This window comes from Anser anser (genome assembly GCF_964211835.1).
Source record: "Anser anser genome assembly, chromosome: 14".
NCBI classification, from domain to species: domain Eukaryota; kingdom Metazoa; phylum Chordata; class Aves; order Anseriformes; family Anatidae; genus Anser; species Anser anser.
Genome location: NC_139735.1, coordinates 12,924,038 through 12,932,550, shown reverse-complemented (window position 1 = coordinate 12,932,550; position 8,513 = coordinate 12,924,038). Strand labels below are relative to the sequence as shown.

Sequence of the window (8,513 nt, the reverse complement as noted above, 5' to 3'; positions counted from 1 at the left end):
GCACACAGGGTGCACACAGCTTCAAGCAGGGGGTGTCTGCTGGAGCACGAGCTAGTGGGACCCTTCTCAAAGAAGTTTCCTCCGGGTTTACTGGAAGAAAGGATCCAAGGAGCAGTTGAGCATGGGCAGCTGGGTGTTTCCTAGGGCTGTGATTCCAACGAGTCCAGGGCATTTGGGGACAAAACCAGGCAGGCTGGGTGTAAACCAGTCTGGTGGCAAGCAGACTGGGCATGTGGGATCTCGGGAGCAGGAGAAATCACACGGCTGAAATGCAAAGGCAGGAGATGCAAATCTGTTGCCAGAGGAGCACACGATGGGTGTCAAATGAACGACTCCCAGGCCTGGAGAAACTCGACGGGTCTGGGTGCCTCTCCCTGAGCAGGGCTGGGCTGAGCCTCGTGTTCCTCGTAGGGTCCAATGTGGGCACCGCTGTTCCTGAGGGAAGGCCTGACCTCGTCCCACAAGTGGTCCTGGGTGGACCTAAGGGAGCACAGGAGGCCGGAGGACTTGAAAGAGGGACTTCTGCAAGCAGGAGGTGCTGAGGCAAACTGGATGAATCCTCCCTGGAGTCCAGCCACCGAGGCTGTGGGGACACAAGAGGTTGTCTGGAGGAAGAGAGGAATGAGCCCTGGGTGCTGTTTGTCTGGCACGTTGCTACTGCGGGTGTGAGCACGGTAATTGAACCGTGTCAATAATATACCAACAGAGCATTTCCACCAGAAAATGGCATTTAAATGGCATTTTGTTGTAATAAAGAATTTCCATGGGAATACATTGATTTCAAGGAAATTTAATTTTGAAAAAAAAAAAAAAGAGAAGACATTTTGTAAGCTTTGAAAGCTCAAGCACCTCCACTGCAGTAAATACATCATTTGTTATTCTGCAATTGACTTTATTTCTAAAGTTATTCTACATCATGCAGTTATATAATTTGATTGAAATAGTTAGCTAATATTCAGAGTTGACTTTTGGCAGCTATTTCCAATATGGAACTTAGAAGAGAGCCAGGTATTTCTGGTGGAATTCATCTTGTGCGCGAGAACATTGCTGTAAATGACTCCTTGCTCAGCAGGTGAGCAGAGGCGGAGCAGGAGGGACTGCTGCCACCAGCCTTCCCCAGCCAAGACGCTGCCCCAGATCTCCCTCTTTGTTGTATTTTTTTTTTCTTTTTTTTCTCTGAACACAGTGCTGCAAAGCATTGCTTTGGCCACCCTTGGCTTTCTGCTGGTTGCTTCTGATTATTTTGGTCGTGTCTCCCCACCCTCACACAGGCAGACCCATTGGTCTCTAATGAAGCAACATGCCTTTAGCTCTTCCATGCTCATAGCTCGGCTCTTAATTAGTCTTATGCATGGCAGCACTCTGGACAATCGCTCCTGATGTTTGCACAAAAGCCATTAATCCTTCCCCTGCTTGCTCTGGCTGAAGGATGGCAGCAACGCCCAGCTTTTGCAGTGCCCTCCCTGACCACCTCTGGAGCAAGGGGGTCCTTGTGCTTCTGCATCCGTCAGTCTGCAACCTTTTTCTTTTCCTTCTGCAAAAATCAGCCTGAGCATGTGTGCAGCTGGAAGAACAAACCACTGTCCTCTGGGTGCTCACCTGAGCTTTTTCAGGAGGATATTAATAAGGCACAGCTGTGAATAAACACATTAACAAGGTATTTGGTCCACCCAAGCTGAAGACAGGTCACTGTGACTGAAAGTCTCATCCGAGGAAAGCAAAGACTCCAGCTTTAAAACTGCCCGAGTCCCGCTAGACCATGAGAAAGGGCAGCCAACATATCTTGGTCATCAGGATTAGGATAAGGGGATTACAGCACCTGCTAAAGTCTCTCTGAACTTCAAAGGCTCATGGCACATCATATTTTTAAACGTGTCCTGGAGTAATTAAGCAAAGCAACTTTAAGTAAAAGGCATTTTGTCAGTCTGAGGAGCTCCCTTGGGGGCTTCCTTGCTGTCAAGAAGGTTAAGCTGGTGACAGCAGGAATACAGGCATTTTGCAAGCTCCCCACTGCAGCCACATCCTCGCTGGGATGCAGTCAGCCAGGACCAGGCTCCAGCTCCTGGAAAAGCCCCTGCAGAAACCAATGAACCCACCAAGCCCTTGAGATGGGACTTGGTGCCTTCTCTTGCAAAGGGCCTTATGGCAGCTCTACATCTTCCAGGGGGCAAGAGATGGGGCTGGGGCTCCTGCAGGGCTGTCAGGTTGATGGATGGAGGCTGTTGGAGCCCTGTTAAACCTTAGACATCCACGATGTACCTCTCTGAATGGAAGGGACGGCTACGTGCAGCAGTGAACGCGTTGTCCTGCTGACAGGGACAGGAGCGCTTGTGATGGACACGTTGCAGTGATTTATCATGAGCACATCTAAAAACCCCGGAGATGAGGATGGGCTCCCCATCGCTTGCGATCCCAGGACCGCTCCTGGTGCTGGGCCAGAAAGGATGGCTCGATCGGGACCTCCAAGACCTGCTGCCCAGCAAGGCTCCTCAGGGCTCTGCAGTCTAGTGCTGAGATTCAGAATATAGCTTTTCTGGCTGATTTCAAGCCCTGCTTCAGCATTGCATCAGGTAGAAATGGCATCCTGCTGAGCTTTCTGTGACTCACTGTGCCACCCACTTCTCAAGGAAAGGGAATGTTAGGTCTTTAACAAGCAAGCCGAGCACTGGAAATTGCTTGTGGAGTATTGATTGGTGTCCAGACTGCAGGGAGAAGGGATTTTCAGTCATTATCTGGAAGATGTCAGGGCTGCGAGACTGAACATAAAACCAAGCAAAAATAGAAATTATTCCTCTTGTTTTGTTTGGGGTTTTATTTTCTTTGCATTGAATTCTTAGTTAACATTTACAGGAGTGAAACTCGGCTGCTGCTGCAGAGGGGGTGGTACGAAAAAACTCAGAGCAGCAGCTCCATACCAAGCACTGCTTGCATCGTGGCCAGAGAGGGGCTGGGGAACAGAAAGAACAGTGATTTTTATTTTTATTTTTAATCCTATGTACTCAAAGCATATGGATGTTGATGCAAGAAGAGAGGGGGGTTCTTCTTCTGCCTCTGGACCCATTAAGAGCAGACTGGTGCAACTGGTGCCCCAGGGAGCCTCCTGCAGCCATGTGTCAGAGCTGGTGTCCAGCTCCCCAGCCTCGTGCAGCTCCTGCCCGACCGCTTGGCTCTCTCCAATTAGGCAAGAAAAATGTGTGGATATGAAAGGAGCTGTGTGCAATTTCCAGCAGCTGTTAACTTCCTCGCTCTGCTCCCAGGATGGCTGGATTTGAATCGATCTGGCTGAGGAGCTCACGCTGACATCTGCACACCTTCATTTAGTGCTGTACACATTTTGCCCAAACCCTGAGGACCGCTGTCCGTACGAGTGCTGGGGGCACTGATGGGGTCAGAGGAGGGGGGTGGGGGCTCGGTGGTGGCAGATCCCGGACAAGCAGCCTGGAGGGAAACGCCTTTCCAGCTCCTGTTGGCAGAGGTGAGCATTTCCAACTGTGCATTTCCACCTCTGCCCAGTCCTTCTGCTTGAAACTTATCGCTTTTACAAAATCTTTCTGATTTTCCTCCCTAGATAATTTTCCTGCTCAGATATTGCATTTTATCCCAGAGGTTAATTATGTTTTGTGTGACTGAGCAGGAAGCAGGGATGCAAAGCCTTGTCACAGGTCCCCAGTCTTCAGGAGAGCCCCCAAACAGCCACGAGTAACAGGAAATTTCCAACCCCGTATCCAGCATCTTCTGAGATCCCAGACTTTCCTTGTCATCCAAATGATGGCAGAGCCAGGCAGCTTTCCTCTGCCTCCAAACCTCTCCCCTCCCATTGCCTTTCTGCAAGGTTTTGGGGTCCCTCTGGAGCTGCCCAGCTCTGATCCAGCTCTGCAGCTGCTGCCTGTGTCACCCTATCACAACCAGCAAGGGTTTGCACTTGCACCTCTGCTTTGCTGCTGCATTTCCCATTTGTTCATGGCACCTTCAAGATGTCTCTGGTGTCCCCCAAGTCCTGGCCTGCAGGTCCTATACCTCGGCTTGTCTTGCTCAATGTTTCTCTCCAAATATTCAGCTCAGCATCCTGCAGGAATGGCTTGGGGTCTGCTGACCCTCATGGCTCCTTGCACATCTCTGTGAGCCTCCATCCCCAGAGCCACATCTCCGAACCACCACTGGTTGCTCCAGGAGGCAACGTGGTCTCCGTTCCCCAAGGCTGCCATGCAGATATGTCACTGGCACCTTGGTGCTCCTGGCACTTCTGCAGCACCCACGCTCTCTCCCTGAGGGTCAGCCAGGCATTTCAGCTCCCCGCTAGCCAGGAGAGGATGATTTTGGGAGATGGGGATCCTGCTCGAAGCAGGCTGTGTGTGCCCCTCCCTCCCCAGCCACACTGCTCATCACCCTGCAGGGGTGGCTGCCAGTGCAGTATCAATAATTCTTTACTATCAAAAAATACATACAGGATAAATGTACTGATTCCTCCCCGCGTGTGCACACAAACTCACACTCACCCACACGATCGATCCCTGTTTAATTAAATACTGGCAATGACTGTCACGTGAGGCCAATTCTGCTGACGTGGGCACTTTGGGATTTTTATGCATCTATTTCTGCTTTGCTTTTCCATTAACTTATTTTTCCCTTTGTAATAAGGGGTTGTCAGTGTAATTTATACAGCAGTGCAGGAGGCACGGGCAGCCCGGGGAGCCATTCACAGCTTGCCAGGGATAAACACAATTACACATTTTTAAATGTCAGACTTCAGGAGGAGAAATGAAAAAGGTAAACTATATAAATCTTAGAGAGAACTGCTCTTTCTCTGAGGAGTGGCTTCCCAGCCAAGCTGCCGTACCCCCATGTCCAAGCACAGACATGTCCCCATGCATCTCTGGGATGCAGAGGCACAAGGGAAAGGCTGCAATAAATTCATAGAAAGGAGCAGCAGTGCTTGTGCTTCCCATATTTCTAGTGGGAATGTAAAACAGAAGAGGAAAGCATCGTGCCCTAGCACATGTTCCCACAGCCTGTCCCCTCCTCACCCACTGCAGGCCAGCTTAGGGAGAGCCTGCTCGGCTCCCTGCTCATTTCACAATCAGCAGCTTTGATCTCATATGTGATTAAAAGAGGATAGTTCAGATGGATTAAATGAGAGCCACTTACATAATCTGTTTAAAATTCCAGCAGCACATATTCAAAGAAGAACAGGAGAGCTCCACCAGCTCCCACTTGTTTTGCCAGCTAGGTAGGAGCTTTGTTACTGCTCTCCCCCTCTCGGGGGGCTTGGGGCAGGTGGAGAAAATCACCTTCGTGTGACAGTAGTCCTGTCTCCAACGTGTGCCTATCAGAGAGAGATGAGAAAGCAGGTGGTGGAGGCAGGAGGCTTTAATGCCCAGGCCCTAACAATGAGCATCTGCCTGAGCTCTATAAAAATGATCAAGGAAGTGTAAGTGTTCAAGGCTGGGTTGGATGGGTGGTGGTTTTAGGTACCCTGGTTTGGTGGAGGGGGTCTCTGCCTCTGGTGGAGCGGTGAGGGTGGGATTAGATAGTCTTTAAGGTTCCTTCCAACCCAAATCATTTTGTGGTAAAGCTCATAGCAAGGTGGGTGCTGCTAATTTGGTGCCTTAGGGAGGTGTTTGTTATGGTCTGGGGTGCTGTTAGATGGTTCTTGACCAAGGTATGTCTCCTAAGCCCAAGGGGATTTGGGGGTGGAGCTGAGGCTGGAGAACCTAATGAGTTATGAGAGTCTGCCCATATGGGTCCTGTTAGGGTTGAAGAAAGGAATTTGGGTGAGGGAGGGTTTGCAAGGGAAAGGATAGGGCTGAAAGGCTTTGGAGGCTGCTTGTAAGCTCCTTGCTCCCAGTATGCCCAGTGCAGGAAGACTCTCTCATTGTTACAAGTGCTGAAATTCGTGGTTTGTGGCGGATGGCAGTGCAGTCAACAGGCTTGTACAGGCAGACTTGCAGGTTCTCAGAAGATACTATTTGATCTTACAGGCACTTTCCCACCCGGACTTGGGGGCTGCTGCAGCCAGACAAGGTATAAAAAAAGATAGGCACTATCTCTTAATGCAGGAACAGGGAGTATGTAAGTGTTTTCCTGGCCTTGGACCCACACGGGAGGGCACGCTGTGATGTGGCAAAAGTGGAGCAGGTGCTTGGCCAGCAGCTGAGAGCTGGAGGTGTGAGCAGGGAGAGGTGGGGATGGATAAAGGCATAGAGAGGTGGGCTCCAGGGTCTCTTCTAAGAGACCTGTATAAGAAACCAGATTTTTAGAGAGGAGAAGCCTTTCAGTGGGCTTGGAGGCATGTTGTTGTGCAGAAGTGTTTGCAGTGCAAAGCTGGTTTGGAGAATTGAGCATGTAGTAAATTAATGGGTGAGGTGGCTTCTTGGCCTTTCTGTGGAGGCTATGAAACCTTTTTGTTGGCCTGCTGCTAGGAGTACCAAAAGAGGGTGATCTTGTACCTATCTGAACTTGGAGGACACTGGTGTTAGCTGGTGCTGACCATGGGAGCATAAAGGTCTGGTTCTCTGACCTGACTTTGGAAAACAGGATGTCAAAGGCATTTCAACAGCTGCTGCTACGTCCTGGTGATATTAATCTACTGGGCTGCAATTTCTAGAGCAGTGTTTCTCCCCTAAGGCCATGCCACTGAGTTCACTCTGAACTGCTGTGGGTGCTTCCACAGATGCCCTTTACCCCTCACACAGCCCGGTGGTGGTACGTGAGCCTAGTTGCCAAGGAACTGAAAATACTGAGCACATAAAACCAGAGCTGAGGGATGGCACGTGGGGTGCAAGCTGGGACAGTGGCTCTCAGAGAAAACTGAGTTGGCCATCACTGATGGTAAATAGTGGTTTATAATTTGGCCATTCAGAGTTGCCTGGGCAGCCAGCTACACACTTGTGAATGTCTCTCCAGGTACAAGCACCTCTTGAGCAGGATGCTATTTATGAGTCCGCTGTTCACCCTGCATAAGTCTTCTGAGGAAACTCCCTTGTTGTTAAGTTTAGGACCCTGCTAGCAAAGGAGAAAGTTGTGTAGGATCACAGCAAGGAGCAGAGTGTCATTAATGAACAAACAAAACAGTGATTGTAACCAGAGAAAACAAAATGCTGGGCCCAGACAGCCGAGGCTTCTAGACAAAGGCTTTACTTGAGTAGGAAAAAGGGGAAGCACAGAGCCTGTTTGCAGAGCTAATGCAGGGATGAAAGGGAGAAAATGAAGCTAGAGTTTTTTATGGTATGGCTTGAGGAAAGACAGGGAAGAACTGCTGGCAGAAATAAAACTTGAAATGCAAGAAATGCAAGCAGCTGGTACTATTGTCGTCATAGCTGGATGTAAAGCAAATGGGGCTGCAGAGATGTTTGGATTTGGGATTTCACTCTGAAAACTCTGGCATCTACATAAACAGAGGGCTACAGTCACATAGGTCTGTCAGGCTTGACTCTAGCTACAATGAGCAAAGCTAAAGGTAGTCTGAGAAAATTCCCTGAAAAGCAAGACTGGCTGAGCTGGCCAGGGAGGGACGAGGAGCCCTGAATCACCAAGGGCATGCACCTGGCCAAGGAGCCCAGGCCGAGGGAGGTGGGTTGGAAACGTGGGTATTGTCTGCTGGGTGTGTAGAAAGAAAGGGGAAGAGTAAATACGCTGCTTGGGTGGGGGGCAGAGGGACCTGGGAAGGGGAAACCTCGTGTCTCTGCATCCCCAGTGGGTGGAGGGGGGCTGCACTGAAGCCTCAGGATGCCCCAGCTGCCTTTCTGAAGGTCAGCCGCTGGGCTGCTGAGTCTTTACACAGGGCTAAGGCTCAGGACTAGTCCTCCCTTGGAGGCTGCTGCCAGTTTGGGCTTGCTCAGCTCACTGGTCTCAGTATCCAAAAAAAAAACAACCCAAAAACCAAAAACCTAGCTGCTGTTTCCTTCAGACCTGGGGAAACCATTAGTTAATCAAAGATTTTTTTTTTCTTAGTTCCTCTCTAGCTGTCAAACACATCTTACTGTCTCGGTTCTTTGCAACCTGGAGCCTGAATTGCATCGTGGCTGTTGGGGGTCCCCCATCCCAGCCCTTCCAGCTCCTGTGCTTCAGTTAATATGACAGAAGGTCTAGTTCTATTTAAAAGCTGCACATGGTCCTGTGATTGATAGGACTCCAGAATCATGAGTGGCAATATTAGATTAAAGAAATTAATCAGTATTTGAGATCATACTAAAATGAAACCTCGATTTGATGGGCAAGCATGGCCTGTCCCTTCAGAGAGATGCCACTGCTCATCCCCACCAGGAGAAAGGGCAGTAACTGCCTAAAAAACATCGTTCTCTGAGAACAACTTGGACCTCACCACATAAAACCAATAAGCACCTCTGGTTTGATCTGGAAAAGTCTGCTTAAACCTGCTGCGCTGGAGTGCAGAACTGCATTTTTTTATCTGGAGGGAGGCAAGGGAGCTGTGTCTGGAGACTCCCTTCAGGTCTTTTATCAAAACGTTACATGTATGAGACTGATCTGTGCCCCCAGAGGCCTGCCGGTGTTCT

At 49.8% G+C, this 8,513-nt stretch overlaps 1 long non-coding RNA gene across 1 annotated transcript; it reads left to right on the top strand.

Annotated features, from left to right (window-relative positions):
* Positions 1–5,455: 5,455 nt before the first annotated feature.
* Positions 5,456–8,154, top strand: LOC310881204. Its single transcript, XR_014572201.1, has 2 exons — positions 5,456–7,569; positions 7,951–8,154. It is a non-coding gene; the product is annotated as an uncharacterized lncRNA (long non-coding RNA).
* The last annotated feature ends 359 nt before the right edge of the window (positions 8,155–8,513 follow it).